The 10,542-nt window shown below is 37.6% G+C and overlaps 1 pseudogene across 1 annotated transcript; it reads right to left on the bottom strand.

Annotated features, from left to right (window-relative positions):
* Positions 1 to 334: 334 nt before the first annotated feature.
* LOC308265102 (small ribosomal subunit protein uS19-like) lies at positions 335 to 9,081 on the bottom strand (annotated as a pseudogene). Its single transcript has 2 exons — positions 8,985 to 9,081; positions 335 to 775 (listed from the first exon to the last, which is right to left on the bottom strand). The product of its transcript is annotated as a small ribosomal subunit protein uS19-like (transcript).
* Between the last annotated feature and the right edge of the window lie 1,461 nt (positions 9,082 to 10,542).

The raw sequence follows: 10,542 nt of genomic DNA, 5'->3' as shown, positions 1-10,542 counted from the left end.
CTGAGATCTGATTAACACCCATAGGAAGATTTTTTTTAATGACAACATATTTATTGGCAAAAAAAATGTCCAACAGAAAATAGAACATATAATTATCTTGGCTTTGTCAAGAATAAATTGTCAGGCAGATGTAACTTCCTTCTAGAAATAATGGCAGAAATTATGTGAGGGGCTGGAGCCCTGTATGAATTACATATGGACTTTATTTATTGATTCACTTATTCATTTATTTATTATGGTACTAGGAATTGAACCCGGAGGCACCTCTGAGCTACACACCCATCCCTATTTTTCTTTCTTCCAGAGTTTTGTGATCCTTTATTGTCCAGGCAGGCTATGAAGTGGGAGGAGTGGTGGCCCCGGTGCCCGGCTGGCCATACTTGACCGGCTTGTAGGGGATGGAGAACTCGCCCAGGTAGTAGCTGGTCATCTCAGGCTCAATCTGCCCCTGGCTGAAGTCTTCCCATTGTAGACACCTACCACGCTACTCACCATCTCCGGCGGGAGGATCATGTCGCAGGTGGGTCTTCACCAGCTCCGGCTTCTCCCGGGGCAGCTTCCCTTTCTTGGCTTTACGCAGGTGCTTTAGCGGCGAGTGTTGCTTGCGCCTCCACCTGGTTCAGCCTGTGGCGCTGGCGTGTGCTTCGTAGCTGCATCAACTGCTCATAGGACAAGTCCAGCAGCTGGTCGAGGTCCATGCCATGGTAGCTGAACTTGCAGAAGGTCTGCTTCTTTTCCTGCTCCACTTCCGCCAACTTGCTCACTATTCGAAAAGCTATTTTTTATTTTAAAACAAAGCCTCACTATGTCGTGGAGGGCCTAGCTAAATTGTTGAGGCTGGCCTATAACCTTCAATCCTCCTGTTGCAGCCTCCCAAGCACTGGGATTACAATCATGCACCACCACGCCTGGCTACAAATGAACTTGAGAACTTTCTTCATTGAACAGAGGACCCCAAAACAGAAAAACACATAAAATATTTTAGAGCTAAGGAGTTGTTGTAAGGTAAACATCTCATTGTTTCTGCTATCTAGGTCAAGAACAGAAATTATCAGTCTTTAAGGAAAATTTGAACATACCTCATTCTAATCACAGCCTCCTCCTTACACGAGGAACTATTGCAGACTTGCATAGAAATTGCTTTCTTGTAGTATTTCTTGATATTCCAATGTGTATTAGTTACATGTGGATACTGTAACAAATTATCATCAAATATATGGCTTAAAGTAATAGGAACTAGTTTCCTCATAGTTTGGAGAGCAAAAGTTCAAAATTAAAAGTGTTGAAGCTGGGTGTGGTGGCGCACACTTGTAATCCCGCACTTGGGATGCGGAGACAGGAGGATCGTGCAGGTTCAAAGCCAGTCATGCTGGCTTAAGAGACCCTGTTTCCAAATTTTAAAAAAGTATTCAAAAATAGGTCTTGGAGTGTAGCCCAGAAGTAGAAGGGTTTCCAGGAACCACAGTAACACACACACACACACACACACACACACACACACACACACACACACACGTTGGGAGGGTTCGGTTGCTCTGGAAACTCTATGGAAGAATCTACTTCAAACCTCTCTCCCAGCCTCTGGTAAATTTTGGCAATCCTTAGCATTCCTGGGCTTGTGGCCGCACCCAGTTTCTATCTTCACATGGTCATTTCCTTTGTGTTGGTGTTTAAAATCCCACCCCCTTTCTCTTATAAGAATATCAATTGCAGAGTTTAGACATACAGGTCTGTAATCCCAATACTCGGGAGATTGGAACAGGAGAATTTCAGGTTCCAAGCCAACCTCAGCAAATTAGTGGGGCCTTCAGTAACTTAGAGAAACCTTATTTCCAAATAAAAAAATAAAAAGGGTGGGGTATAGCTTGCAGGTAGAATGGCCCTGGATTCAATCTCTATTACAAAAAAAAAAAAAATTGGATTTAGGCCTCACCCTAAATCCACAATGGTCTCACCCCCAAACTCTTAACTTAATTACATCTGCAAAGAACCTAGATTCAAATGATGTTACCTCCACTGGTACTAGGGGATGAAGATTTGGATATATCATTTGAGGGGATACCATGCAACCACTAGACCATATGTATATCTCTAATTTAAATAGTTTAGTATTGCTTATTATTGTTTTTAATTTGCTTTGTCTTTTAAATCTTTTTTAATTCAAAGGACCCATTATCTTTTTTCTTGTGTGTTAACAAGTCAAGGCTATTTAACCTGCAGTTTCCCATAATTTAAGTAAAGCTGATTACATACTCTTACTAAGCCTTTTTCACCAAGGTGTAGACAGGGTCCTATGAGGTCTATTTTTCATGAGGTCTCGTTCTTGTGCCCTGCCTTAGGCCTGCCCAGTCCAGTTGTGGTAAAGAATTTCCTGAGTCCATTTGGTATCTGATGGCCCTCTGCTATGTTTTGAATGTCTCTATCCAAAATTTGTGTATTAGAAATATAATCCCCACATCCATATTGCAATGATATTTGGAAGTGGAGACTTTAGGAAGCAATCAAGATTTGATAGAGTCATAAGGATAGGACTCTCATAAGGGCCTTGGTGGCTTTATAAGAAGAGGAAGAGGGGACTTCCGGGAAGATGGCAACCGAGAAAAGCGGGGCTTAAGAGCCCCACTAACAACCAATCTCTATTACCACAAAATCAGCACCTTTCATAGCCAGAAAACACCATCACCAGAGAAACAAAAAAATCACCAGGCTCCAGAGAGAAAGCGGACTGAGAACAGAGCTCAGAGACACACAGGAGATACACCGGCCTCACGCCCGAGGATGCGGCAGCAGCACCATACTGCCAGCGGCAGCCACGAGTTCACCGGATGGCTATAGCAAGCCGAGGTGAGCCGCTGCGGAACAGCCAGGTGGGATTTCTCGGCGCAGGTAAAATCTAAAGCTCCCAGTGGCTGAGCTCAGCACACGCTGCAGGGATTCAGAGTGGAACTCAAAACCAAGAAGAAATAAGCCAGCGTCATGGCCGAGGGCGTAGCAGCGGCGCCATATTGCCACCGGCGGCAGCAGCAGCGAATTCACCTAGTCCAGTACAGCTACATCTGCGAACTCAAGAACAGTGAGTCAAATTGCGGGCCACAGAGGAGAAATCCCAGTACTGTACTCCCTGGGACTTGACCCAGTGGGGGAGTGGCAGTGGCAGAGATATCATACCATAGGAGAACGCCCAACCTGGCACACCCCATAGTCTAAAGCAGCCTCTATCGACTCCCTGGGTCAGAGACTCTGTGATACAACCCAGTAAAGGAGTAGTGGGGTCTGAGATACTACTGACTCGAGATCCAGAGCACCTTAAGTGAAGGCATAGTGACCCAAGGGAAGAACCCAGAGAAGGCACAAACTTCCGAAATCATGGGAAAGAGGAATAACACTGGAGCAATGAATGCCCACAACCCCACAACATCAGAACCCGATAAAACAGAAAATCAGAGATTTCTAGAAGATCAAATCAGGAAAATAACTTTAGAAATAATAGAGGTGCTTCAAAAAGAACTCAGAGAGAGCCAAAAAGAGATAAAGGATGCAATTAATGAAGTAAAGGCCTCAATTCAAAGCACAAACAACCAATTAGACCACATGGAGAAAAGAATCTTGCACTTAGAAGATGATCATTCCAAAAATGAACGCATAGTTTCTAATCTAGAAAAAAATATCCGACAGCAGGAATCTGATATTGAAGAAACATGGGCCCATTTTAAGAGAGCTAACCTAAGAATAATTGGAATAGAGGAGGGAAAAGAAAGTGAAACCAAAGGGATCAACAATCTCTTCAAGGAAGTAATAGCAGAAAATTTTCCAAACATAGAGCAAGAGGTTGATAAACAGATCCAGGAAACTTATAGAACTCCCTTTAGACAGGATCGGAGATGAGGATCCTCACACCACATAATTGTCAAAATGACCAATGTGGAAGCCAAGCAGAGAGTCTTAAAGGCAACAAAAGCAAAGGGCCAAGTGACATTCAGAGGCAAACCAATTAGAATCACTCCAGACTTCCCAAACCAAGTCATGAGAGCCAGAAGGGCTTGGAGTAACATATTCCAAACTCTGAAAGAAAACAACTTCCAGCCAAAAATTTCCTACCCAGCAAAACTTTCTATCAAATTACATGGAGATATAAGAAGCTTCCATGACAAACAGAAACTGAAGGAATTTATGTCTTCAAAACCAGCGCTAGAGAAAATACTCAAAGAGATTAACTACAAAGAAGAAATAGGTAACACACACCAGAACCAGAGAAACAAGATTTTCCATCCAACAGACAACTAAGATTGGTTATCTGTGGAGATTCGTTATTTATGTTAGTCTTTTACCTATCTCTAAATTGTATTGTTTGCCTTTATTGTTGTTAATTTTTTAGGATGTCTAGTTGGAATATTAATATACCTTCAGATATAGCATTTGGAAATATTTTATCCCATTCTATTAGTAACTTTTAACTCTGTTTACATTGTCTTTGGATATACAATATTTTTTATTTTTTAGGGAGTTTGTATACTCCTCTGTTGCCTGTGCCATTGAAATCATATCCAAGAAATCACTGCCAATTTCAATGTTGTGAGGTTTTATGACCCAGATTTTCTTCTAAAAGTTTATAGTCTTAAAATTTATATTTAGGTCTTTTATCTATTTTGAGTTAATATTTGTATATGGGATTAGGTAAGGGTCCAATTTTATTCTTTTCCATGTAATTATTATTTTTCAACAATATTTAGTTAAAAGATTATTATTCCCACCACCAAATGTTCATGGAAACCTTGTCAAAAATAACTTGACAATATAGGGAAGAATTTAGGTCTAGGCTTTTATTTAACTCCAATGGTTTATATATCTGCCTTTAGAACAGTACTACACTGTTTCAATTATTGTAGCTTTATATGGTTTGAAATCAGAAAATATATATCTTCTAGCTTTGTTCTTTTTCAAGATCATTTTGGGTATCTAGAGTCCATATTCCCTATTAGGATAGATTTTTTTCTGAAAAATAAATATATAAATATATGATATTTTCACCTAAAAAAATAGAAAAAAAATATTCTCTGGTAAGAAAGAAAGTAAAAAGAAATATTGAAATGTTATCTTTAAGTCATCAAAAGCTTGGTATCAGACAAATGAAACTGTTATGTGAGATTATCATTTTTAATTTTGGATAAATTGCTATAATACTAGATGTCAACCACTAAGCCAAGCATGGGAAGGAGGGATGGGGAGAGAATGGGGTGGGGATCGGGTGGGGGCTGACTGGGTGATTTGTGCATGTATGTCTACAAAAGTTTGTATCCCACTATGATGTATGAATACAGTGTACCAATAAAAATAATAATAATAATAAAACAAAGAAGAGGAAGAGAGACTTCAGCTGACACATTTGCTTTGTCTCTCCATGAATGCCCCTGCTATGTAACACACGATCCTCACCAGATGGTAAGCAGAATTAGCATAGTGATGAGCCAAATAAATTTTTATTTTAATCAATTACCTAGTTTTAGATATTTTGTTATACCAACAAAAATTGAACTAAAATACCCTGAATATCTAATCAAGTTTCTCACCCTATTCCTGACATCTTATTACTCTGGCCTGTCATTATTAAAAATTCTATTAAGTCATTTTAGCAAAAAGCTCCCTACCCTTGATGTCTCTTCTTAATATTTTTCCATTCACTGACCCCCCCTGCCTTGGGATATAAGTTACCACTAGTCCTTATAATTAGAATCAAACTCATTTCTACACTGTGAAGTCTCTTTTTCCTTATTGTAATAGGGTATGAATAAAGATAATTTGTTACTTTAAATTGTGTTAAGCTTTGTTGTCTTGGACAATTCAGAGTGCATTTTACCATGTGTCTCTGTCCTCCATATTTCCTACAAAAGGGAGGTTATATCTAAAAAAATACTTGAAAAGATTCTAGTTTAATTCCTTTTTTAAAAATGTAGGTGACAGTGGAATGTTTTTTAAGTCAGAAGTCCATCATGTCTGGTTGTTTCTTAAGCCTGTCTCTCTCTCTCTCTCTCTCTCTCTCTCTCTCTCTCTCTCTCTCTCTCTCTCTCTCTCTCTCCTTTCTTTCTTTCTTTCTTTCTTTCTTTCTTTCTTTCTTTTTCTTTTTTTCGTGGTACTGGGGTTCCTGGAAGCCCTTCTACCTCCAGACTACACTCTCAGACCTATTTTTTTTATACTGTTTTATTTGGAAACAGGGTCTCTTAAGCCAGTGAGGCTGGCTACGAAACAGCACGATCCTCCTGTCTCTGTCTCCCAAGCGCGGGGATTACAAGCGTGCACCACCATGCCCCACTCTCTCTCTTTTCTGACATTAGTAGTCTTTTATATGCAAACACTACATCTCTCAATAGTAATATTATAATTATATCATTATTTTTATTTAATAACTCAGATTCAACAATAACATAAAATTATGATAAATACTGTCTCTCATCTACTATTTGGTCACCAACTACTTTTTATATATGAAAATTATGAAAAATGTTTGGTTCTTTTCCTGCTCAATTTTCAAATGATAAATTTGACCCCTATTATCCTTTAAAAATGACAAACTATATGCCGGGCATGGTGGTGAACATTTGTAATCCCAGCGCTTGGGAGGCAGAGACAGGAGGATCGTGCAGGTTTGAAGCCAGCCGTGTGCGCTGGCTTAGGAGACCCTGTTTCCAAATAAAAATGTAAAAATAGGTCTGGGTGTGTAGCCCGGAGGTAGAAGGGCTTCCAGGAACCCCAGTACCACAAAAAAGAAGAAGAAGAAGAAGAAGAAGAAGAAGAAGAAGAAGAAGAAGAAGAAGAAGAAGAAGAAGAAGAAGAAGAAGAAGAAGAAGAAGGAGGAGGAGGAGAAGAAGAAGAAAAATGACAAACTATATTATTTTATAAATTCATGATATTAAACATGATAGATGAGTTTTATTGTGGATCAACTTTTCCCATTTAACTAGTAGAAACCTCAAAAACTCACCTCCTAAGTTTTTTCACACAAACTTCATAGTCTTTTTCTGTGTGTGGTACTGGAAGCCCTTCTACCTCCGGGCTACACTCCCAGACCTGTTTTATATTTTTATTTGGAAACAGGGTCTCCTAAGCCAGCGCACGCGGCTGGCTTCAAACCAGCCGGATCCTCCTGTCTCCTCCTCCCAAGCGCCGGGATTACAAGCCTGCGCCACCAGCCCCGGCCTAACTTCATAGTCTCTGATACTCTCTCTGAGATTTGTATAACAACATGGGGCTTATCTTGTACATTTTTGCATCAGAATTAGAACCTTCAAGAATTCCTGCCTTCTATCACAGTTTCAGTCTTCACAAAGCAGCTCATTGCTATAAGCTTTGTCATCATTTCCAGGCCTTTTTAGTAGAAAGAGCTAGAAATATGCATTCATGCTTATAGTTTTATAAATAAAGTATTTCATGAACCCATATTGATGTTTCATAGTGATATACAAACATCTTCTATGTTATATCTGTCTCTTTTTTTCCAGATCAAGACTCCTGGTTTTAAAAAACACAGAGGTGACAGAATTAAAATAGTCCACAATTACTAGGCAGTTCATCCCATACTACATACTCAACAGTTTTAAAATAATAATTTGAATTCAAAAATAATTCTAATTACTTTTACTTGCTATTCCTAATATGCAATTTTATTTATATTGTACTGTATGTACACTCTAAAAGTATCAAGTCCTCATATATTATACTCACTTTTGTTCAGTACTCCTCTGATCTCAATTCTGCAAAACAACATATATTTAATTCTCACTACTATTATGTTAATATTTTCCTAGTCAATTTAGTTTTCTTAAGTTTATCTTCTAGCAGATTCCACAGAAATGCCACAAAAGAATATTCCCTGAGTTCTTACATGGTGATAACATTTTTCTATTTTTTATGTGAAAATAAGTGTTGGCTGCTATAGAATGCTTGATACATATTTTCTTTCTTTGAATATATTAAATGATATTTTATTTTCTTCTGGTACAAAACATTCATGTTAAAATTTGTAATTTTATTTATAAGTCATTTTCTCTTTTTGTTGAGATGCCTAAAGAGAATTTTAATTTATTTGTTTTGTTTTCATTTCAAGTAATTGTAACATGTCTTGGTATTCACCCTTCTGAGTTGAAATTCATAAGCATGTTAGGTGCTTTTCAATATGTATTTCAAAACTTCTCTTTAATCTCTACATGCTTCTCCTCTTATAGTTTAATAGCTGTGTTCTCTCAATTTGTTTTTCTTTTCAAAGACTCTAGCTGGTTGTTGGACCTTATTTGTTTGTTTCAGTATCTGTAACTTGTATAATCCTTTGTATTTCACTTGTCATTTTTTATTTTAAAAATTTTTATCTTTTTACTTTTAATTTATCTCATGGCATAAACTTGTGTTCTTTATTATGTGTTTCTTCCATTTTACTATCCTTTCTGAAATTAGTTTAATTTTGAATTCTTTTCTGAATTCTGCCATTACTCTTAGTCTTGCATTTAATGTAGTACTGATTTGTGTTTTTCTTCATGCTTTATATCATTTTCTTAGTGACTTTTGGGCTTGTTTTAAGGGTAAGTTATCATTTTGACCTGTTTTGTACATGTGTCTTTCACATATTCTTTCTGTGTATTTAGGGGTGTTTATTCATCTAAAATCCTCTTATAGATTTTAATATTTTATATGAGGTCTGATGTGCATATTTTCTTGTTGCCTGTTTTAATGTGAAATTAGATTCTTAAATTTTTTAAATGGCATGAATCAAGGTAGTTTTTCTAACTTCAAGGTAGTTTTCTATATATAATGACTTACTCTTTGAGATTTCTTGATTCAATTCACTTCCCACATTTATCTACCCATTCTCTTTCTGTTGTTTCTACTGTCCTGGTCTTGGGTAAATTTAATTTTCCACATAAGGCACAATCCTGAAGCAGTAGGTGAATCCTCAGAGTTACCAGAGCCTAGACTACAAAACACCCCAGAGGTCTCACTCTGAAGCCATAGTCTCAGAGTGGAAAATCCTGCCAAAGCTGCATTTGTTGTCCTCAAGTTGGCCCCTGTGCTTTCCAGTGAATACTTGTTGGCCATGTTGCGCTCTCTTCTCTGTTTGGCTAAATTTTTTATTGCTTTCTGCTTCTTCCTCCTGCACAGACACTGACCCCAGGAAAGTCTTGGGGTTTTCAATGATTTCTTTGTCTTAGTTTTATTCTGGGATTCAGGAGTTTACCCTGTTAGTTTTATTTTAAACGCCACCCATGGATTTAAGTTTTGCTACCTATTTTCTGTCTGTGTTGAAGAAGATATTCAAGGAAACTCAAAATTTTATGCCCTCCTCCATGCTCCCAGAATGCCTCTGGTCCTGCGTATGCCTTCTGCTTATTCTTATGAAGAATCAGTGCCCTGACAAAAGATCCAGGGAATGAAAACTTGAGTCCCTTATTCCAAAATAGGTTACTGACACTAAGTTAAAGAAAGCAATCATATGAGTGTCTAATGTCCTCTCCATGCAAGTCACAAAGCCTAGGTACAGTCTCACCAGATTAGAACACAAAATCCAAGCCCTTAAAATACAGAAAAATCTAGAGTTAATATTTAGAAACACTAGTCTCTTAAACACACACACACACACACACACACACACACACACACACACACCCTCAATACAGACAAATACAAACACACATACATTCATACCAGAGCTTTTGGTTGCTGGTTTATCTGCTAAAGTTCATCTATCAGAAAACTTGTCAGAGAACAATAGACAGATAGTACTGACCAACTTCATTCTGGTACATGTTACCTTTTTAAACATTATGATTTGGAGCAAAATAGCCCTTAATAGAACCTTCAAATAACTCTATTCAATGAAGTGGCAGCATTTCACCTAAATTTGAATGAGTTTATTGTTAAATTTAGGTACTTTAAAATGTTCAATCTGATAGGTAAAAAGTAGAACAAATAGAATAGCAAAATCAATGATTCATTGAAAAATACCACAATAAAATTTGGTGGAAAGGTCTCCCACAATCCTTAAATAAAAACGGTGTGGATATGACTGCTGACAGATATAAAGCCCTCCTGGAATCCATCAGCATGAATGCAAGAAGTAGTGGGAAGGTAAGTTGGCTTCAGACAGTCCTGAAACAGAAAAACACAAAACCACAGGCCAGTGCTCAGTGGAGAACAGAGAGTATGGTAACTTTTGTTAGCTAGATGGAATTTCTACTGAAACCCATGCATTATTTAGACTCTACAACAGTGGCAGCCAGGTTCTTCAATTACCAACCACAGGAAATAAATGAGAGGGAAAGGAAATCTATAAAATAAAAGACATTTTAAAAGATATATCAGTGACACAAATGGGACCTTTTTTTGGATACTAACTTGGATTAACTAAATGAAACATATTTGAAAGACAACTAGTGAAATATGAACAAGGAATTGTTAATTATATTAAATAACCATTGGTTTATTTAGGTATGGTGATAATATTGTCATTATGCTCTTGTAAACGGTCCTCATTTTCTAGGGATGCATCTGAAATATTTT

The sequence above is a fragment of the Muscardinus avellanarius genome, assembly GCF_963383645.1.
Source record: "Muscardinus avellanarius genome assembly, chromosome: 7".
Taxonomy (NCBI): domain Eukaryota; kingdom Metazoa; phylum Chordata; class Mammalia; order Rodentia; family Gliridae; genus Muscardinus; species Muscardinus avellanarius.
Note: the sequence above shows the minus strand (reverse complement) of the source record. Positions and strands in the feature narration are given on the sequence as shown.